Source organism: Lontra canadensis, unplaced genomic scaffold, assembly GCF_010015895.1.
Source record: "Lontra canadensis isolate GAN:19392208 unplaced genomic scaffold, GSC_riverotter_1.0 scaffold89, whole genome shotgun sequence".
Classification (NCBI taxonomy): domain Eukaryota; kingdom Metazoa; phylum Chordata; class Mammalia; order Carnivora; family Mustelidae; genus Lontra; species Lontra canadensis.
In genome coordinates this window covers 558,371-582,238 of record NW_022631083.1, presented here as the reverse complement: position 1 = coordinate 582,238, position 23,868 = coordinate 558,371, and positions in this window count along the sequence as shown.

Genomic DNA, 23,868 nt, shown 5'->3' with positions numbered 1-23,868 from the left:
GACATACCATACCAACTCTATCCTTGCCATGGCAAGGGGCCCAGGGTGGGCTTCGTGGATGGATAGGTCCAGCTGGAAACCTAAATAGCAGCAAGTCCCTATGGCAGATATCTCTATACTAGGGTGGCACTGGAGAGGTGGGAGTAGCAGGGACAGATAATGACACAGTGACCCTCAAACTCATATTTTAAAAATATTTGGCTAATGTTTATTTTGGTGAGTGTGAGCATAAAACTGTTCTATATTTAAAAATGCATTTGCATGTCTACTATTAAATATGAGGAATATATTATATGTCCTGAAAATTCTGTTACACTTCAGTTGATTAGAAATATTTATTTCACAAATGTTCTAATATAACTTAAACTTCCCGCAGATAAAAGTAACAATTTTTTTTTATCTGTCACTGTTAATGTCTAATTTCTTTAACTTTTAAAGATTTTTTTAAAATAAAACTTCCTTACAATCATACAGAATAATAAAACATTTGGAAAATATAATGATTTGCCTGTTCTCATTTGACATTATTTGCTTCCAGAATTTCAGCTTCCTTGTGACCCTGATGTCTGGAGAATATCCAGTGTTTTGCTGACATTGTTGCCGAATAGTGACATGGATATACAAATTGCCCATAAACATGTTTAATTCTATCACATGGGGCTGTGATTTGAATTTTTATATAATTCACCATTTTTTCTCAATGCCTATTGAATATGTTTCTGTGTACACTTGAACATAAATTTAAACTGTTTCCCTATAACTCGTCATTCAGATTTTCAGTTTCTTCAGATGTAATCAATTAGAAAAACTCTAAATTGAGATTTTTGCAGGTACCAACAGGCAGAAGTTCTACTAAAAAAACAAAAATGCTTACAACAGATTTTTTCCATCAAGTAAAATCAGCTACAGTATAATGAAGCTTTCCATTATAATGAAAATCATTACAATTGGAGAGAATATTTTTCAAATTGATCATTCTTGTCATTTAAAACCTATTAAATATATTTTTTGTTTATTTAGTTTTTTTGTTTTGTTTTTGGAAGAGGAAGGCATTTTGAGTGTAAAATTTGTCAGCACATCCCTCATGAATTTCCCCTTTTGGCTTATTTCTGTAGATTCCAACCTAATGGATCCCGATAAACGAATCCCAAACATATCCAAATTTCCTGCTATTTATTTATTTATTTCTGAATTTATTTATTTATTATTGTTATGTTATGTTAACAATATTTCATTAGTTTTTGATGTAGTGGTCCCAGTGATGGGTATATAAGAAGGGCACGTATTGCAATTAACACTAGGTGTTATATGTAAAAAAAAAAAAAGAACAAAAGAAAGAAAAGGAAAGGAAAGGAAAGTAAAAAATAATAGAAAATTCTGCCTTAATATGATCTTTATTCTCACTTGAGGTATCTGTTAAGATGGTCCTACCAATCAGATTACAGCGCCACCTGGCATTCAAAACTGGGACTCCTGGGCAAATGCAAACTGCTTCAAAAAATTCCCAAGAACTGCAGGGAAAAATGGTTTTGAATTGGGGGGACGGGGCAAGAGAAAACTCAGAAAAGGTGCAGAGAGCTGAGAACATAGTGATGAAGGAGGTCAGTGGAGCAGGAACTTGGTAATAACAAAAATAATTCATAGTTACTGCAAACATTCAAACATTCTAGGGTGTATAAAAATATTAATGAGTACTTCGCCAAATTTCCCCCGTTTAACTTAATAGATACAGTCACTCTTACAAACTGACCAGCATCTACAAAGAGGATGATGCCTATACAAATACACCAAAAATTCCTACTTATATACACATGTTGCTTTTAATTATTTTGGAATTGATATTTTACAATACCAGACAATTTTATGTTATGTTATCCATATTATGTCAGATGTATGTTATCCATATTATGTCAGATGTATGATTTCCAGTATTAGATTCACCTTTTTTTGGTGAGTCACCCATTTATAGATAATAAGATTATCTCTAATTTTCTATCACAAACAATGTTGCAGTGGACATTCTTATGTCTCTTCTTCTTTTTTTTTTAAAGTCTATTTACAGAAAAAATAAAATAGTTCTGCGTGTAAGCACATTTCACATTTTGCAAGATATTAAAAATATCTACCCCAGAAGAGCTTTTCTGAGGTCACATGAACAGAACAGAGGCTCCAGGATAGCGGTGCCCTGATCTCAAAAAGGGAACAGTGACTCCTGCCAGTCTCCTTGCTCATTCTAGGCAGCTAATCCCTCGAAGCCCTCCTTGGCTAAGGGACAAGGGTGGACTTCTGAGGACAGACTATGTGATTCAGACAAGTAGAGACTGAAATATTCAGACTGAGGCCACTAATTGTGAAATCCAAGCCTTCCAGGAAAAACAAGTTTCATGCCCAAATGTGTACACATTTTGTTCTAGGGAAGCAAGCTTGGCCAGCGACTTGTGGATCAGTTTACTGAGGCAGGACGAGCACAGCAGCAGTAAGAGGGCATCTCTCTATTCTGGAACTTTCTGGTGTCTGTACTTTATTGCTTCCATACAACATCTTCATTGTGTTGACATTATCCTTTTGCTCAAAACTCAAGAGAAGGTTTAGAAAGACTATTTATAAGCTTAATAATTTTGCTATGTCCCTTTTTCTATTTTTATTTTTCCCACTAACCTCATGTTCCTAAACTGTCATGTCATTTTGTGTCTTATTCCTAAGACCAAAATACTCATTCATTCATTTGTTTATTTAGTAAATATTTATTGAATACCTACTATATATTGAACACTGTCCAAGGGCCTTGAAATACATCAGTGTAAAAAAACCCAAATCTCCCTGTTCTAGAGAAGTTTACAATTATTATTTACATATTTATATAGCATGCCCAATAAATTATATAGGGGGGTAAGAAGGCAATAATACATTGGGCAAAAAGACAAAAGTATCAAAGTAAGATTACTAGAGATGGCTTGGTTAGGAGGTTGCAAATTTCAAAAGTGAATATGGTGGTTGGGAAAGGATTCAGATGAGGAAAATTTGGAGGAGAGATTTGAGGGAAGTGAAAGAGTTAATCAAGCCGGAGCAGAGTGGGGGTTGTTCTAAGAAGAAAGCAAAAGAAAGAAAAGAAAAGCAAAAGACCTCCAAGAGAGCTCATTTGTCAGGGGTATGGAAAGGGGGGCAGTGTGGCTGGAGCTCAGCTGAAGTCAGAAGGGACATTCATAGCCATTCATAGTGATTAGGATACTCTGCCTTCCACTGACTTTCCACTGGGTGCAGTGAGCAGCCATTGCAGGGGTTTGAACAGAGGCTGTACAAGTCTGAGTCATCCTGCTGTATTGATCATTATGGGCTGGAGGAAGGCAACAGGAAGAAGCAGGAAGACATGTTTAGAGAATACTACAGTCACCCAAATGAGAGATGTTAGGACTCTAACCGGGTTTCACCTACATGTCATGTTATGTCTACCTACTATCCAGTCTGATAGAACTGTGAGGTTATATAAGTTCCCGATAGAAGGTGAAGGGATAATATGTTCAGGCAACCTTTGATGTCTGAGTATGAAAAAAATGCTGTACCTTAGGAAGTGTTGAGCTAATATTAGAAATAAAAACTTTGCTGTGCTATCCCAGAACTCTGCTGCCCAAAGTTGTCTTGTCTCTATAGGACTCTGTCTTGGGGGGGGGATGCTGACGGTTTGTAATATCGGCCAGTATGAGACCAGAATGTTTAAACACTGTTGGGGAAATGTGGTTCTTAGCCTGAGAACAAAGGCATCGTGAAGGGCAGGGTGTGACTTTAAGGGCAGATGTGGGGGAGGGGCCAGCAGGGGGACATGCTCACTCCACCTCTCTCTTCTCTGCTTTAGATATCTGGTGCCAAATGGACTCACCTCCTCTTTACAGAACATCAGAGTTATTAGGCCCTCTTCTCCGCTACTATCCTCACTCCCTATACTTGCGCAATAGATTTTGGAAGAAGCTCTGCACCTCATTGGTATAGGTGTGTAGAGTTTAAAAAACTGTTTAACAATGATAGCCTATGATTTAGGAAGCAGAGAAAGCACAAAGGTTAGTTTTGGACTTCTGAACATGCCATCTGAAGGCTGCAAGGGTGAAGAGTTTTGAAGAAATCAGAGTGAACTGAGAATCTCTGTAAGAGACCCCTGATTTCTAGAAATCTGAGCTCATCTACCCCAGCCCACTGTTAGCTCACTTCCCCCTTCTGAACTCTATCAGACTGGGGACAGGGAGTTGCGTCTAAGTTATGTCGCAGTACACTAAATGTTGATGTCGCATTTGTATTTGGAAAACAGCCTCCTAGGACCACCATTCTGCAGCTCTTCGTCCCTTAGGCCAACTCTAGTGTCAATCACCTGGAAGAGAAGGTGGGAGGAGATGGGTAGAGACCAGCTCACAGCCCTGAAAAGGAGGGGGGCTCCTGGCGCTTGCGCACTTTTTTCACTGCACTGCAGGGGTCTGCTTCACGCAGGAAGGGGCTTTCCTTGCGCATGCGCACTCTTGATCCGCTGCAGAGTCGGCTTCACGAGGGGAGGGGGCTTCCTGGCGCATGCGCACTCTTTTTACAGCACTGCGGAGTCTGCTTTGCGGCTGCGCTGGTTTGGCACCTTCCAGAAAGCTCGAGGGCTGGGCGGGGGAGTTGGTGAGGGGTGTTGGCCTGTCATTCTCTCCTGTTCCTCCCTCTGCTGGAGCTTACAGCCCCCAAGTGTTCATTTTGTGACATGTTACTGCATTAACAGACCACAGCCGAACTATACAAGTATTGCCCCCTTTCTATTCTCTAACATCTAACTGGGGTATTGGGAATTGGAAATGAACTATGCAGGTCACTAAAGGAGGATTAGAGTCAAGTAACAAACCTTAATTTTGGAAATAGAACAGCTGCATGAACACAATTTGGGCACTTTGACAGATTGGAGGTGAGCAGGCCCGAAGAAGTCTCACCTCAGCAACAGAGTCCCGCTCCTTATCCGCCTCCTCTCTCACCTTGAGGCTACATTTCAAGAATCCATGGATGGTTGAACAATGAATGATTCTCAGAGTATGTTTTCCATACCACCAGCAGCAGCACCTCGAAATTGTTAGAAATGCAAATTCTCAGCTGGACTCAGTCCCATCAAAATGGGAGCGGGCCCACCAATGTTTAAAAACATCCTCTGAGTGGTCCTGGTACATGTCCTGTGCTAGGAACTGGGGAGGAGTGCTGAGACACCGTGGTGGAAACAGCCCGAGGAAAATGAGGAATTTTTCACTGAGGATTAACTAGTTTCCAAGATCTGACTCTGATGCGTTTCCCCTCCCTGCCTGCCCAAACTAAGCTGGTATCTGCCATTTCTGGGACAATGCTCTGTTTTATTGGTGCAATAGGGCACCCTCACTGATCCCCATGTCCCTCATGGCTGTGTCCTAGGTAAGAAGTTGAGGGGGAGCTTTTAAGAAGAGATGATTTTTTAAGTCTTCTCGCTGACTCTATTCTTCCTTCTAAGCTGCTAATGATAAATCACCTCTTTCCTGATCATTTAACTGAGAAAAAGACTTAAATATGGCATTGTACATTTTGCCTCAGTTTTCCTGCTAGATGCCTGTCCGATCATCATGGAAGGATGGAGGGGAGCCTGAGGTTGAATTTGGAGTGGGGAATAAGCAATAATGTGGCCATGGGTGAGTTAAAAGTTGGAAGGGGTTTAAGGATGTCTGATATACTACATCTGAGTGAAAGCAGTGACTTAGAAAATCCATTTTTCAAACTGATTCTCAAATCTTTTGAATCCTCTTACATGTAGGCAATAATAGGAGCTAGACAATATTTTATTTCCTAGTAGGCTTAACAGTTACTTCTGCTGTCCTAGGAACTCTCTTGCCCAGACCTATGTCTACACACCTGGGCCTATAAAGGCATATATAAGAAAAAAGAAATACAGAGGGGTTCAGAGGGTCTTCTCAAATATTGAAATTGATTTCTGTTGTTATGCTACTTTGTTTTGTTCCAATTGGTCAGCCATGCCTATGCCCTCATGTTAGCATAATTTGGGGACAGACTCTTGCATGCCCATTAGAACACAAGCAAACAGAAATGGTCAACATAATGAAGACATTCTCCTGGTTTGTACGGACCTTAAATCTGTGTTCCCTGAAATTCTTACTTCCACTCACCACAGAGTCTTTTTCACCGTAAGATGTTGTCCTGTCTCTAGTGAATAGTTGGAAGAGTGAACACAAGGCCCTTCTGCTTTCCAGCATCTATTCTGCTCTTCTCTTCCAGTCATTCTTTCGTCTCAGCCCACAAAACACTCTTTCCAGCCTGGTGGATGAAGTAGCTTAACCTTCCTCCCTGCTTTTGACTGAGGTATTTTTGCTTTACCATTAAACCCTGTCTCCCATGTAGGGTGTGGGTTTTTGGAAACAAGCTGAGAAGACTTGAAGAATATAACAGACTTGAGTCCTGCTGAATCTACCACTAATTTAACATGCAGAGATATGATTATATCCTTGAATGGAGATAATGAAGGGAAAATATGAGAAGAATAAAATAGATTAGTATCCCAAAATATTTTCCTGCTATTGATAGATTTTTTCAGTAATCCAAGCAAGAGATAAAGTTGCTTGAATTATCTTAGTGATGAAAAATTCATATATTTGGGTTATACATTTCAATGTAAGTAAGATAGAATTCAGCAGAGGAGAGTGGGTGAGAGTGAATCATCAAGAAATATGGAGGGTAACCTAGGCTTTTGGCCTGAGGCACCAGTTTATTATAAGAATAACAATTTACTGAGATGTAGAACAGTGGAATGGGAGTATGTTTCAGGAGGAAATCGTGGAGTTCAATTTCTTTTTATATATAGAAAAAATCTGTGAAAATTCAAGTAGATTTCAACTTAGCTGTAGGATATGTACACGTGGAGTCATAATACGTCTGGGCTGGAGATAAAAGCATGGAGTCACATACTTACATAGAAAGCCAACTTAATGTCCAAACTTAGAGTCTTAAAAGAATAATCATTTTTTGTTTAAACTAACTTCATTACTTGAGATTGAGAGTGAGGAATAATTTTATTTTCCAATTCACCATGTTCTGTTTACTTTTGTGTGTCTCCCAAATTTTGCTTTTATCAGTTCATTTTTTAGTTCAACTGTCTCCTTTGTTGCACCTATCACACTTAACTAAAAGAAGCCAATTGACATGTGAACGATTCTACCTGGAAATCATCTTTCTAGGATTCATAAAATCATTAGATAGATCATTGAATTTACCACTGGCAATAGTTTTACCACTTTTTCTACCATGACATGCAATGTATCTCCATTTTTCAAAGCTGTGATTACTATTTCCTTGTCATTTTTCCATCCTCGATGCCCAAGAAGTTTGCTCTCCTTTTTCCAGTTTTCCTTAACAGTTTATTCACTGCATTTTGCTTGTATGTGCCTCTCCACTACAAAGCTGGTGCTTTATATTTTTGTTACAGTACCACCACATTTCTAAGTCCCTATGTATTGATTAGCTTTGGTGCATATCAATCTAACCCCCAAATTTTGTGGCTTAGAAGAACATCATATGTCAGTTCAGTGGTTCTTCCAACTTGGGATGCCTCAACTGAACCTGATTGGTCTAGCCTGGCATCATCTATGCATGCAAAGTTTGGCTTGCTCGCAAGTTAGGTGACAGGGAGGATTTGGCAATATGTCCCTTATCATTATCAGGATATCCCAGTCTTCTTAATATAATTATGGTATTTTTAAGTGCATTACGAGAACGCAAGCTCCAATGTGCAAGTACCTTTCCTGCATCTCTTGTGTCACATTTGAGATGTTCTTGTTGGCAAAAGCAATACATGTGGCCATCCCCCAGAGTTAGTGTAGCTAGGGACTACCCAATAACTTGGATGTAAGGAGTCAAATTGTTGCAGCAAATTTGGCACACCTGGAAAAGTATAATATGGAGGGCCCACCACCATTGCTTAAGGATTATTGCATTTTAAGGCTATGAACACTGGAGAAGGAACCAATAAATGAGATAGAATTGTATGAATCAGAGTGTTCTGTGGGAAATAAGGAGAATGCAGGATCAGAAACAGAGGTTACTGAAAAACAAAGGGGTTCATAAACACTTGAATGAAAATGAGTAATAAAAGAAAATGAACAGTGGGCAGTGTCCACCAGTTTTCTTTAACATCTTAATTTTATTTTTTTCAGTGTTCCAAGATTCACTGTTTAGTACCACTCTCAGTGCTCCATGCAATACGTGACCTCCTTAATACCCACCCCTAGGCTCATCCATCCCCACATCCACCTCCCTTCGAAAACCCTCAGTTTGTTTCTCAGAGTCCACAGTCTTCATGGTTCGTCTCCACTTTTAACAGCAAGAGTATCCACAAGGATGTTTAAAAGATTTGTTTTGACGGAGTGAGGGGAAAACCCACCCAGAATAGGACAGAGGCTTAGATGTGAGTACAATCTGTACAATTGCCCATTGTATTTTATAATATAGCTTTCCACAGCTGTGAAGGACAGATAATTTTCAAAATTCTAACTCAAAATCATTCTAAATATATTGTCAACCACATGGAAAGTAATCACAGTATCTATTCATGATTCATGGCAGTCAGAGGGCACATGGTAATCTCCAATGAATTTCTATGGCTTTAAAATACATGCCAGGCTCTATTCCTGTCCTGGCCAGAGTCCTGGTGATGCAGTTGGTAGATGGATGGGTACAGCTGAGAACTCCAACATCAAGCACCTGAGGTAGATATCTATGTTTAGAGTGGGAAAACCATGAATAATATGATGACCCTTCAAAACATTTTCTTCAAACTTTGTTTAAGACTGAGATATTTAAGTCAAAGAGGAAATAATGAGTAACAATAAAAATTGCACATTTCTTCCATTCAGTTGAAAATCAGAGATTTATTATATTCTAGGGACACTCAATAACATTCTAACTATTTGGTGTTATCTTTCATTTCACAAATATTTCTTCAGTCATAGTGGGAATTAGCCAGCCATACTAGTTAATGACAACGGTAACTTAATCTGCCATTCATTCCAGAACCTTGGCTACTCCTTTTCAGGATAGTTATCATAGACATTATGCACAATATTGGAACTTAATACATTTGCACTCCTTTTTTGGGGGGAGAAGCCATCAGCATTATTTTATTTTATTTTTGAATTTTTATTTCCAAACAACTTAAAAATAAGTGAGACAGAGCATGTTCTTTCAAACCTAAGTATTTAAGAATGCCTTTCAAATAATACTGACATTCTCTTATTAATCATAGTTCAGGATATTTAGGATTGATTAAATGTCATTACCCACTCTACAATCTATGTTCAAATTTTGTCAATTATCTCAACTATGTCCTTTAAAATTATTATTTTGGGATTCGGGATTACAGGTTCTGTTCCATTTTCATGTATTTTTAGTTTATTTTTGTCTAGAGTAATTCTTCAGTGTTTCTTTGTGATTCATGACTTTTATGTTTTTGAAGCATCCAAGTCAGTTATTTTGTAAAATACTTCTCTTAGTTTGTGTTTGTCTGATGTTGCCCCATGGTTAGATTTATATTATACATTTTTAGCAAGAATGTTATTGAAATGATATTGAGTCATTCCCAAAGCATCATTTCAGGAAACATATAATGTTGATTTGTACTGATATTGATGATGCTTACTTTGATGACTCTGCATTCCTACTTTATCATTCCTTATTTAGTTATTACCCAGTATCCTTAATGTCAGAAAGAATTTCCCCTCCTCATTCATTCATTCATTCATTCATTCTTTATATCTGTTTGAACTAATGACTCTCATTTTACTCATTGGGTTCAAATCCATTCCTATCTTTATTTTTTTAATTGCTTCAAATTTACAGAAAAAGTATATAAGAGATAGTACAGAGAGTTCCTGTATTCTTATTCAAAGTTTCTATTGTCCTCTCACATCGTTTCCTTATTATTAACATTTTAAATAAATTTTAAAAACCTTATCTTTTGAAGTTTTTTTTTTTAATATGTTTATTTATTTGTCAGGGAGAGAGGCCACACAAGCAGGGGCAGCGGCAGGCAGAAGAAGAAGCAGGCTCCCCACTAAGCTAGGAACCCAATGCAGGACTTGATTCCAGGACCCTGGGACCATGACCTGAGTTGAAGGCAGATGCATAACTGACTGAGTGACGCAGCCATTCCTAAAGAGTATTTATTTATTTATTAGAGAGGATGGTAAGGAAGAAGGATGAGCAGACTCTGCACTTGGCATGAAGCCCAATGTGAGACTCAAACTCACAACCATGAGATCATATCTGAGTTGAAATCAAGAGATGCTTAATTGACTGAGGCACCCAGGTCCCCCTTTATTGTTAACATTTTATATAAGTATAGTATGTTTCTTATAATTAGTGAACCAATATGAATACATTCTTGTTAACTAGAAGTCATACTTTATTCAAGTTTCCTTAGTGTTCACCTAATCTGATTTATCTGTTCCTGGATTCCAGCCAGGATACTACAGTACATTTCTTGTCATGTCTCCTTATGATAGAAGAGGCTGTGAAATGTTCTCAGAATTTATTGGTTATTAATGACTTTGACACTTTTGAGATCCACTGGGCAAATATTTTGTAGAATGTCCCTCAAATGGGATTTATTTGATGCTCTTCTAATAATTAAACTGAGTCTATGTATTTTGGGGAGGAGGATAACAGTGGAAAAATACCATTTTAATCACATCATATCAATGGTACATACTATCAAAATAACAGCACTGTGGATATTGACCTTGAATATCAATATCTAGCTGAGGTAGTATTTGTCGGGTTTCTCAAAAGTTCCTCCTTTTTTTTTTTTTTTTAGCAAGGCAGTATGAATAGCCAGTACTTAAAGAGTTTTGAGTTATTGCTCTACTAGCTTGAGAGGGGAGTATCTACGTAAGTTATTCAGGACTCTTCTTCATATTTGTCTTATTTCCCTGTATGTTTATTTATCAAATTATTTATATACATGCAGACTTATTAGGTGAATTTTAACTAAAAAAATGGAGTTGTCTCAGGACTCACACATTGCTTTTGAGGGCAGGATATTGACGTAAATGAGTCTAAGTAAGGATTCATGGATGTTTATGTTGTTTTGGGATATGATACAACTCTTATTTATTTTTATGCATTTATTTTCCCAAATCTGCTTCTTTCAGGCTGGCTCCCATACCTGTTGGCATGTTTCCATGTATTTTCAAGCATTTCCTTACTCCAACATTATTTTTTGTAAAAAAAATAACTCTTTAGTGCTTGCTTTTCTTATTTGAAATCTCCTATTTATAAAATATGACTTTTTCATACATACATGTTTTGTATTCAATGTTATATTTTTCTATTATCCTTTCTTCACCAGCACTTGTGAGGTACCAAGGAGTTAAAAATTCATTTGTAATATCATAAGGCAGGGGCTTCTATAAGCCCATAAACTCTTGGAAATGTACTAACGTGAAATGACTTAAAAGATTTTGTTCACAGTTTTAAAATTGTTGGCTTAGGAAATTTGGAGTTCAAACATTTTTTTTTTCCCCCATTGGTAACTGACCTTCTCATTTCAAGTATTTCATTTTAAATGTGTGTTTTGTTTTTTATGATTTCTCACAATTTTCTAATACCTAATCCACTGCTTTGGCCCTTTTTGCCTATTCCAACCATGATGTGTCACAAAAAATATTTTTCTTCCCAGACTCATTGTTTATTAATGTTTCTGGGGCTTCAAACTTTGGGAGAGATCTTGAGCCCAGAAAACAATGCTAGATTATAAGAGAAAGCACTCTCCAACCCTTCCAGTGAGTAGTTACTCGAGAGTTTATTTTGCAACCCTTTCTCAGCACATGTAGAATGCCTTATTCTCCCCTGTTGCTAAAGCCCTTAAAATCTGCTTTAAATTTTTTACATCAATATACTGTGCTCAAAAGAAACGTGTAAGCCCTGAGAACAACCCCACTTTCCTAATTAAAATTCATTTTATTCATATGTAAAGTGTCAACGTTAGAACTGTGTGTAGCTATCAAAGACCCATGTTAGAGCGCCATCTGTCATCCAGAAATAAAAGTACCGGAGCAGGAAAAAACTAAATTGCTGAGAACCCAGGCTCCCAGCTGGTACTGAGTATTTTGGTTATTAGTGTGAGGAGAGACATTAGAGTCCTAAAAAGAGCAAACTGTAAGGAACCACTGATGATGGACTTCAACAGAGAGAGGACTAGAATACTTTTAAATTACAAAATCAATAGATTACTGCAAATACTTAAAAATTACAGAAGCTGACAAGTTAAAAATTTCAGAATTTATACAAAGTATTCCTTTGTTTTCCCTATTTCATTCCAAACTGCTTTTTAAATTTGCTTATGCATCCAGATATTTTAGGATGTTTACAACTATATTAGACACAATATATATCTATAACTACTTATATAGAGTTGGATATATAGATATAAATATAGATATCAGATTTTATAACATTTACAAATATATCAATTGAATATCTATATATCTATTTAGTATACATATTTCTATATATTTAGCATGCACAAATATATATATCTATATTTAATATAATTATATATATGTGATATTCACATTTTGTTGTCCAAAAATAACTTTTGTAGTATGCCATATGCTTTTTTATATCACTAGATAACTAGCTACATTATTTTTGTTAGCATGTTGTATTACAAATTATGTATACCCATTAATTTGTCTATGCTACATTGATAAATATATTATTTCTACTTTTCACTATTTTTGGAAAAATGCTCTGGAGAACATCATCATAAATTTCATACTTAGTAAAGACAGAATGGATTGGTCAAAAAAAACCTGCAGCGATATATATATCCTCCTTTAAAATATATAAGTATGAAATATGCAGTTCCCAAACCTGATTATTAGCAATTCATTTGTTCCCTAATCAAGCTAACATGGCTTCTCTTATTAGCCTATTTAAGTTTTTTTGGGTGGAGGGAAAAACAAAACAAAACAAAACACTGTTCTTATGACTTAATATATGTTTAAAATATGCTTGTTTTTGCTTTCTTTTTTAATTTTGAGTCAGTTTGTGTTCTGAGTTTACACTGAATGCTACACTATGGGTATAGCAAATATTTTCCAAATGTTTGATTATTTATTTGAAATCCTACTCACCCAATTATACCTAAACATGATATCAACAGTAACAGAAAAAAAAACTGTAAATATTTATCATTTCTAGATTTGAGAATTTGTATTAGGAAAATATTTTAATTTTCATTTAAAACTTCATTTTATCTGGGATTTATGTATATTTATAGCAAAAAATTGAAAATCTAAGGTTATTTTATGAACGAATGGCCGATGTCAAAAAGTTTGAATTTTTCATCTTCTACATTGTGAATCTTAATTAAAAGTTCATCTTAAGTCAAGTATTTAAAATACATTCAGTGAAAAATAAATAAATAAATAAATAAATAAATAAATAAAATACATTCAGTGAAAGACAGGTATAAGAGTCCCCTGGAAGATGTGAGACCGTGCTATTTTTACCATTTTGGAGCATTTGCTTCTTCGTATGCTTTGTTTGATTCCGGCAAATTTGCCTCAACACTTATCTTAAGGCACGGGCTACTTTGTAACATTTCAAATTCAGAATTTCAGAATTGACCTGTAAGAATATAGCTACAGACTCTCTAAACCATTTATTTTTTTGACAAAGCGACCTCAAATGTTTTGTCCTCCAAGCAACGGTTAAAAGAAGGAAAAAAAAAAAAAGTTTACGCTTTTACATTTATATTCGGTGTTGAAAAACAGCGAGGACGTGGAAATCAATTGTGGGGGAACAGAGCGTTCTGGTACTGTTTTTGGTTTTGCTCTTATTTCCTGACTTAAGAACAGCCTGGAGTGAACACTACGTGAGCCTCTGCTCTCCGCAGAACGACTCCGTTAGTACCAGGACCAGGACAATCAACGCGCGCTACAAAAAACCGCTACAAGAAAAACCGTCTTGGTCCGCCTTGCTGTCTGACTGGCTGAGCACTGTGGGAACGTCACGTGACTCGCGAAGAAGACGGCGGTCTGAATAGGCCAAACTCAAGAGTGTCTGCGCGTTATTGGGGAATGGGACTAGGTGCAGTGTTTCTGTCCCTCTGGGTTTCCGTCTCTGGGGTCTCTTCCGGTCCGTTCAGGTTTAAGGCTCTAAACCAGAGACTTCCCATTGGTCGTTCGCGGCGGGGGGACACGGACGCTTTAAAGCGCTGGGTATTCAATGGCTGATTCCTTCTAAGCTGTTCGGTCCCCCAGATTTTGTTTGATTTTCAGCCTATGCGGGAATTGGCTTCTCCTAAAAAATGTTAAAGTGTGTTTTTAATGTCCGTTGTTTTATATTAATATGGAAGTACGTACATAAAGATTATGGTATTCCTTTTAATAGTGCTTTTAGTTTTTCTTTACCTTAATTCAGTTGGCCATTTTTTTTTCAAATGTTTTAGTTTAGATTTATTGGCGGTGGGTTTTTGTTTTGTTTCTTTTTGTTTAATGGGAAGCCAACATTACTTAAGATCCTTTTAGATTTAGGTACTGATTAGTGTTTTGCGCGCGTATTTATCCACACCCATGGTTCCAGGAACAAAGTTAATTTCAGAATTTAACGCAGTATCCCCAAAATCTTCTGATTATTGCCAGTATAAAATTTTGCTTCCAGTTGAAAACTTTTAGTCTTTTAAGTTCAATTTTATTTTTATTTAAAACAACTTAAAAATGTTCGATTAATTAATTTCCAAAGTAGCTTTGTACTTTTAAGCCTTCCCTAATACACAGCTCTCCTTTGTACTTTGTACTTTTAAGCCTTCCCTAATACACAGCTCTCCTCCTCTTAACCAATATCCCTTAATTTCATCTTGAAATACTAGAGTTCAGATATTTTTTTCAGGTTTACTGTACTTGGTTCTTCCAGTGCTATATCCTAACTCAGGCTTCTGTATCTATTGTAGAAACCTTCACTAGCACCTCACACAAAACGAGTCTAGGTCTGTTTTCTTTCCTATGTGTTATAAGTTATTTGGAATTTACCTGTTTGGTCTTTTGTATTCCAAAAATTATTACGGAAGACCATTAACAAAGACAAGTGAGAAACAGAATCAGGGGAAAATCCTGTAACATGAAATTCCTGATACGGTATTCAGTATTTACTTTCAACTCTTATTTTTATAGCCTTATAATTTTCTTTTATAGAATATTTAGAACTATGTGCATATATGCTTTGCTGTGTTAACTTTCTAATTTTTGAAGAAAGGAATTTTATTATTAGAAATTTAAATTATACCTAAATAAGTTACATAATTAATGACTACCATCTACTTTCTGACTCCTCTGCAATTTGTAACCACCAATATCCATACTTTGATGTCTCTTTTTCCGGATCTGTGCTTATTAGTGCATGGCATGTATTATCATTAGTACATGTACATTAGTACAAAGTACATGGCATGTATTATCATTATGCCATTTCATAGGAGAGGACCCTAAGGATGAGGTAGGTAGTGTAACTGGTGATAGATTATATAGGTATTAAGTGATGTAATTGGAATGCTATCACACTTGTTCTCTCTACACCACCATCCTTCTCACCACTGTGTAGGCATAAACATCTTGTCCTATCGTCCCATACTGTGGAAGGGTTAAATATTCAGTAATTAGTTATTTATCTCAAATGTTTGTATTGATTCTGTTGTAAAAATTCACCATAATTTGTTGACCAATTCATCCATTACTAATTTTTAGGTGTATACAGTATTTAGTTTGTTTCCCTTGGGGGAAGGGAATGTTTTGGATTTTGTTTGTTTGCCAAAAGACACAGTACTGGAATACACATAACCTCTACATTTATCTGCACTACAGGCCCATTATATATTTTGGATATATTTGTAGAGCTTTAATTTCCAGGTCAAATTATGTACATCTCTGGAATCTTAATACATCATAACAAACCATTATCCAAATTGTATTATTTTCTACTGTAATATACATATTCCTGTAGAGTTCCAATATACATGATATGAGAAATATTTTGTATCTCATTTACAAATTAGAGTACATAATTTTACGTTTTGCTTTAGAAGTTATTTCAATACTATCTGCTGCCTTTAACTAAACATTTCCCATTGCTTCAGTGAAGTTTTTTGGAATGACATGATTTGTGAACCAAACAAAAAGGGACAATAAACCATAAAAGAGAGCAGAGAGAAAGCAAAGTACAAAGGTGCTATGAGAACCACTGGGCAAGATACTCTGGAAGGCCTTTGTGTAGGAGTTTGGTATAAGTGCTGCCCAGATATGCAAATTAACTCACCATATTTTAAGAATTCTGGTATCATTTCCTTTGTCCTTGGAGACATGTCTTGAAAGGAGTTGTTGTGGCTGATGTTGAAGAGCTTATTGCCTATGTTCTCCTCTAGGATTTTGATGGATTCCTGTCTCACATTGAGGTCTTACTGCATGGAGCACTGAGTGTTATATGTAAACAATGAATTTTGAAACACTACATAAAAAACTGACATATTGTATGATGACTAACATAACATAATAAAAAACATAAAGGGTAGAGAAGAAAAAAATTCTAGTATTAAAGAAAAACTCTAGTTTCTTCTATATGCAATGTGGACTTTTTTTTATCGCATCAAAAAGTCAAGTCACTGTAAGCAAACAAGGACTATTATAAAAGCTCAGGAATGCACTGACAGTCTTGGCCTCCTTCTAGTTTTCTTTTCCATCATCTTCAATATCAAGGCCTACATATGACTCCAATTATGGAGAAAGAGATAAGAAAATCAGTAGGGGTAACTGTACCTCTTCAGATAGCCCGTATATGGATCACTTGTCCAGTGTGAAAGACACTTATTCAACTTACATACCTGCTCTTTGAGTTGTGGGTTTAGCACAAGGGCTTAGAGTTTTCTCATGGAACGAATCTATGTTGAATCAGAGCTTTAACAATTAGATGTTGCATGACATATTTCATCCAAAAGGATTTGGACCACTTTGTAAATACAGACTTAATTTAACAATTATTTAGCCACTATCTTAATAGTTACATGCACTTAAACCTCATATCTTAAAGATAAAAACAAGAAATATATAAGCATTCAAAAAAATCAACTTAGAGGGGCGCCTGGGTGGCTCAGTGGGTTAAAGCCTCTGCCTTCGGCTCAGGTCATGATCCCAGGGTCTTGGGATCGAGCCCCATATCGGGCTCTCTGCTCGGCAGGGAGCCTGCTTCCTCCTCTCTCTCTGCCTGCCTCTCTGTCTACTTGTGATCTCTGTCAAATAAATGAATAAAATCTTTAAAAAAAAAATCAACTTAGAGAAGTAATACTAAGACTGAAAGCATTTTACTTAGATCATGCTTTTTGCAGAGGAACTATGATATTGGCCGAAGCAATAAATACAACCAAACTCAATTTAAATATTCAACAGTGACATCCTTACAAATTTTATACAAATTCTTCGTGTGCCTTGTTACTCTCTATTTCTTATTGCATCGTTTTCCTTCCTGTAACATTCCATTTGGGGGGTACTTATAGAGAAGTACTGCTTTATCTCTAATTTGGCCCTGGCCATGGTTGAACAGACACATCTCAGTAGTTCCTGTATGAAAAAAAAAAATGCTTAAATGTGTTCATAAGTGGCAGCCTATAAAATGAGTCCCAGTGACTCACTGGGATGAGCAAAATTCCCAAGAGTAATACAAACTTCAGTTTTGCCAAACTAAAAATGCAAACTTTGGTATCAAAGGCTATGTTGCTAATTGGTATCTCACAGTCAAAAGCTTTATCCTGGGGTACCTGGGTAGCTCAGCCAGTTAAGCATCTTGCCTTTGGCTCAGGTCACCATCCCAGAGTCCTGGGATCAAGTCCCACATTGGACTCCCTGCTCAGTGGGCAGTCTACTTCTGCATCTGTCCCTCCCCTCCACTTGTGTTCTCTCTTTGGCTCTTTCTCTCTCTCAAATAAATAAATAAAATGTTTTTTTAAAAAAGATTTATCCTGGGGCGCCTGGGTGGCTCAGTGGGTTAAGCCGCTGCCTTCGGCTCAGGTCATGATCTCAGAGTCCTGGGATCGAGCCCCGCATCGAGCCCCGCATCGGGCTCTCTGCTCAGCAGGGAGCCTGCTTCCTCCTCTCTCTCTGCCTGCCTCTCTGCCTGCTTGTGATCTCTCTATCAAATAAATAAATAAATAAATCTTTAAAAAAAAAAAAAAGATTTATCCTGCTCAAAGTATAAGTTTAGTTCACTTAAGGGAAAGTACTGAAGATTTTTTTTCTCTTTTAAATTTACTTTTATTTTTTATTATGTTAAGTTAGCCACCATACAGTACACCATTAGTTTTTGATGTGGTGTTCAATAATTCATTAGTTGGGTGTAACACCCAGTGTATTAAAGAATTAAAGAGCTTACAAAACATGTTGGCTCTTGCTGGGAACCTGGTAAGCAAAACAGAAATGTAAGATACATTTAAGCATGATACACATGATAGATCATAAACACAGGGTTCTCATGTACCTTTTTTTTCAGGTCCACCAATGAAAACATTGTAAAGTTATAGTACGGTTATCAAAACCAAGAATTGACCTTGGTATTATCTAAACTACACAGCTTTTTCGGGTTTCAGCATTTTTTAAATTAAATTTTAATTTTTAATTTTTTTGGATTTTACTCATTTTTTTTAGAAGACCTTATTTTTGAGTAATCTCCACACCCAACATGAGACTTAAACTTGGCAATCTTGAGATCACGAGTCACATGCTGTACTGAGTCAGCCAGGCACCCTAGATTTCACCCATTTAATATGCACTCTTTTTTTGTATATATGTCTGTGGAATTTTATCATACAGATATATTTGTGTAACAGCCATCACATTCAGGATACATAACTTTTCCATCACCCTCCAAATTACTTTTGCATAATTTTTGGTGATTGTAGGACCCTCTCCCATCCTTAATCCCTTTCCTCCCTTGATCTCTTTCCCATACCTACAATTTTATAATTTCAATAATATATAAATTTAAATACTAGGGAAAGGAGTCTTTTGAGATTGGCATGTTTTAACTCAGACTAATGCTTTGAAATCCATCCAAGCTATGCACATATCAACAGGATATTCATTTATATTGATGAGTAGTATTCTGTTGTATGGATATGCTCTTGTTGGATTATCCCTTCACCCATGGAAGAATATTTGGATTATTTCCTGTTTTTAGAAATTATGAAGAAGCTGCTGTGAACAATCATGTACATGTTTTTGTGTGAACATTAGTTTTCATTTCTCCAGGGTATATTTCCATTACTGACATTGCTGAAGCATATAATAAGTACATTTTAAACCTTATTAGAAACTGCAAAACTGTTTACCAGAGTAGCTGTATTACTAATACCACTCAGTACTGTCTCATTTTTTAATTTTTTTTTATTTGAGCATAGTTGACACACAATGTTAATTAGTTCAGGTGTACAACATAGTGATTCAACTTCTCTATATGTTATGCTCACCACAAGTGTAGCTATCATCTGTCACCACACAATGCTATTGCAATATTACTGACTATATTCCCTATGCTGTATCTTTTATTCTCATGACTTATTGATTCCATAACTTGAAGCCTCTGTTTCCCACTCCACCTCACTCACTTTGTCCATCCCTCCACCCCCTTCCATCTGGCAAACATCAGTGTATTTTTTGTATTTATAGATCAGGTTCTGCTTTTTGTTTGTTTTTTCTTTGTTTTGTTTTGTAGATTACATGAGTGAAGTCATATAGTATTCGTCTTTGTCTGACTTATTTCACTTAGCATAATACCCTTTAGGTCCATCCTTGTGGTCACAATGGCAAGATCTCATTCTTTTTATGTCTAAGTATATAAAATAAATTCCATTATATTCATATATATAATATTTATATTTATCCATTTATTTATTGATGGATACTTAGGTTGTTTCCATACCTTGGCTATTGTAAATTGTGCTGCAATAATAGAAGTACATACATCTTTTTTTCTTTTTCTTTTTTTTTTTTTTGAGGTAGAGTAAATCCCTGGTAGTAGAATTAATACCTCATATGGTATTTCTATTTTTAATTTTTTGAAGAAACTCTAAAGTATTTTCCACAGTGGCTGCTCCAGTTTGTATTACCACCAACAATGCACAAGTATTCCTTTTCCTCATCCATTCCAACACTTCTTGTTCCTTTTATTTTTGATTCTGCCATTCTGACAGGTGTAAGATAACATCTCATTGTGATTTTGATTTGCATTTCCCTGATGATTAGTGATGTTGAGCATCCGTTGATGTGTCTATTGGCCATATGTATGTCATCTCTGGGAGAACATCTACTCAGAACCTCTGCCCATATATTTTTGTTTAAGTGTAATTAACAATAAGTCTTAAATTAATTTCAGATGTGTGATACCATGATTGAACAATTCTATATTACTCTGCCCATTTAAAAAAATATTTTTTAAATTTCTTTTCAGTGTTCCAGAATTCATTGTTTATGCATCACACCCAGTGCTCCATGCAATACATGCCCTCCATAATACCCACCACCAGGCTCACCCAACCTTCCACCCCCCGCCCCTCCAAAACCCTCAGATTGTTTTTCAGAGTCCACAGTCTCTCATGGTTCATCTTCCCCTCCAATTTCCCCCAACTCCCTTCTCCTCTCCATCTCCCCATGTCCTCCATATTATTTCTTATGCTCCACAAATAAGCAAAACCATACGATAACTGACTCTCTCTGCTTGACTTATTTCACTCAGCATACTCTGCCCATTTTTTTAATCAGATTGTTTTATTTTAGTGTTATGTTCTTTATATAATTTTAGAGATTAATATCTTATCAGATATATCATTTGCAAATATATTCTACCATTCAATAGTTTCCCTTTTACTTTACTTTGATGGTTTCCTTTGCTATTTTTGATGTAGTCCCAATAATTTATTTTTCCTTTTCTTTGCCTTGCCTGAGAAGAGATATTGTTTAAAAAAATATTGCTACAGTTGATGTAAAACAAATTATGGCCTGTATTTTCCTCTAGGATGTTTATGGTTTCAGGTCCCACATTGAGGTGTTTAATCTATTTTGATTTTATTTTTGTGTATGGTGTTGTTACTGTCATTTTTAAAAAATATATTTTAGGAATTTTAGTATTTATAGTAGTATTCCATGGTGACTTTAATTCAGATTTTCCCTAATAGCTAAGGATGTTGAATATCTTTCATGTACTTAACTTCTCTTCTCTTTGGTACACTGTCTGGTGTACACTGACTTTACCATTATTTAATTAGATTTTTTAAAGTTTTTTCTTACTATTTGATTTAGAGAGTTCTTCTTTTTTTTCCTACCTATCTTTTATCACACATACCTTTGTGAATATTTTCACCCATTCTGTACCTTGACTTTTCAATCTCATAACAGTGTCTTTCACAGAGCAAAAGTTATTAATTCTGAAGAAGTCCAATATGTCATTTTTTTCCTTTTTTAAAAGATTTTATTTCACTCAGCATAATCTCCTCCAGCACTGTCCATGTTTATATAAAAGTTGGGTATTCATCCTTTCTAATGGCTGAGTAATATCCCATTGTATGTATGGACCATATCTTCTTTATCCATTTGTCTGTTGAAAGGCATCTTGGCTCTTTCCACAGTTTGGTGATTATGGGCATTGCTGATATGAACTTGGGATACATATGGCCCCTCTTTTCCCTACATCTGTATCTTTGGGGCAAATACCCAGTAACGCAATTGCAGGATCATAGGGTAGCTCTATTTCTAATTTTTTGAGGAATCAGAGATTATGCTGAGTGAAATAAGTCAAGAAGAGAAAGCCAATTATCATATGGTTTCACTTACTTGTGCGGAATAAGGAATAACATGGAGGACAGGAGAAGGAAAGGAAAAGTGAATTGGGGGAAATCAGAGGGGGAGATGAACCATAAGAGACTGAGAAACAAACTGAGGGTTTTGGAAGGGAAGGGAGTGATGGGATGAGTGAGCCTGGTGGTGGGTATTAAGGAGGACATGTATTGCATGGAGCATTGGGTGTGGTGTATAAACAATGAATCTTGGAACACTGAAAAAAAAAGTTAAACTAAAAAATAAATTATTTCATTTATTTTACTGGAGAGAGGGAGAGAGGGAGAACAGGAGCGGAGGGGAGAGGGAGAAACAGACTCCCTGCTGAATAGGGAGCCTGATGTAGGGCTTGATCCCAGGCCCCTGAGATCATGACCTGAGTTGAAGGCTTAACTGACTGAGCCACCCAGCCATCCCCATTTTTTTTTCTTTTATAGACTGTGCTTTTGGTGCCACATCAAATTTCTCTTCTTCTAAACAAAGGTCCACAAACATTCTCCTCTTCAGAAAGTTTTATACTTCTACATTTTATTTAGATAAACAGTGCATTTGAGTTTCATTTTGCATAATGCACGGTATGCATTGAGGAACACTGTGCCTGTATGTGTTTGTGTGTGTGTGCGTGCTGGATATAGAACAAAAACCATCTGCTTTAAAAAATTAGATCTCCACTGTATTTCTTTATAAACTTTGTCAAAAAATGTTTTGCTTAAAAATATTTTGGTTATTATTGCATTTATTAACTTAATTCAGTTCCGCTGATATATATTTCTATTCTTTCACCAATATCATATGTTCTTGATTACTGTAGCTCTAAACTAAGTCCTAAAATGAGGTTCTGTGAAAAATAAACTCAAAATGGATTACAGACCTAAATGCGAGACATGAAACAATTAAAATCCTAGAGGAAACACAGGAAGTAACCTCTTTGACAACTGGTCATAGCAACGTTTTTCTAGATATGTCTCTTCACGCAAGGGAAACAAAAGGAAAAAAAAACTATTGGGGGGTGCCTGGGTGGCTCAGTGGGTTGAGCCGCTGCCTTTGGCTCAGGTCATGATCTCAGGGTCCTGGGATCGAGTCCCACATCGGGCTCTCTGCTCAGCAGGGAGCCTGCTTCCCTCTCTCTCTATCTCTCTGCCTGCCTCTCTGTCTACTTGTGATCTCTCTGTCAAATCAATAAATAAAATCTTAAAAAAAAAAAAAAACTATTGGGACGCCATCAAAATAAAAAGCTTCTGTCCAGCTAACTAGACAATCAACAAAACTGAAAGGCAACCTGTGGAATGGGAGAAGATATTTGCAAATGACCTATCCAATAAAGGGTTAGTATTCAAAATACATAAAGAACTTACAAAATTCAACACTCTAAAAATGAATAATATAATTAAGAAATAGGCAGATGCCATAAATAGACACTTTTCCAAAGAAGACATACAGATGGCCAACAGATTCATGAAAAGATGGTCAACATGACTAATCATTGGGAAAATACAAATCAAAACTACTTATTAAATATCAACTCATATCAGGATGGCTGTCAGAATGGCTGAAATCAACAATACAGGAAAAAACAGGTGTTGGTGAGGATGCACTCTTGGTGTATATGCAAACTGGTGCAGCCACTCTGGAAAACAATATGGAGTTTTCTAAAAAAGTTAAAAATAAACTACCCTATGATCCAGGAATTGCATTAGTAGGTATTTACACAAAGAATACAAAAGTACTAGTTCAAAGTGATATATTCACCCCAATGTTTATAGTAGCATTATTTACAATAGCCAAATTATAGAAATAGCCTAAGTGTCTGTCGACTGAGGAACGGATTAAGAAGTGCTATGTATATATACAATGGGATATTCCTTAGTCATTAAAAAATGAATAAAATCTTACCATTTACAATGAAATGGATGGAGCTAGAAAGAGAGGCAAAACAAGAAACAGACTCTTAGTTAGT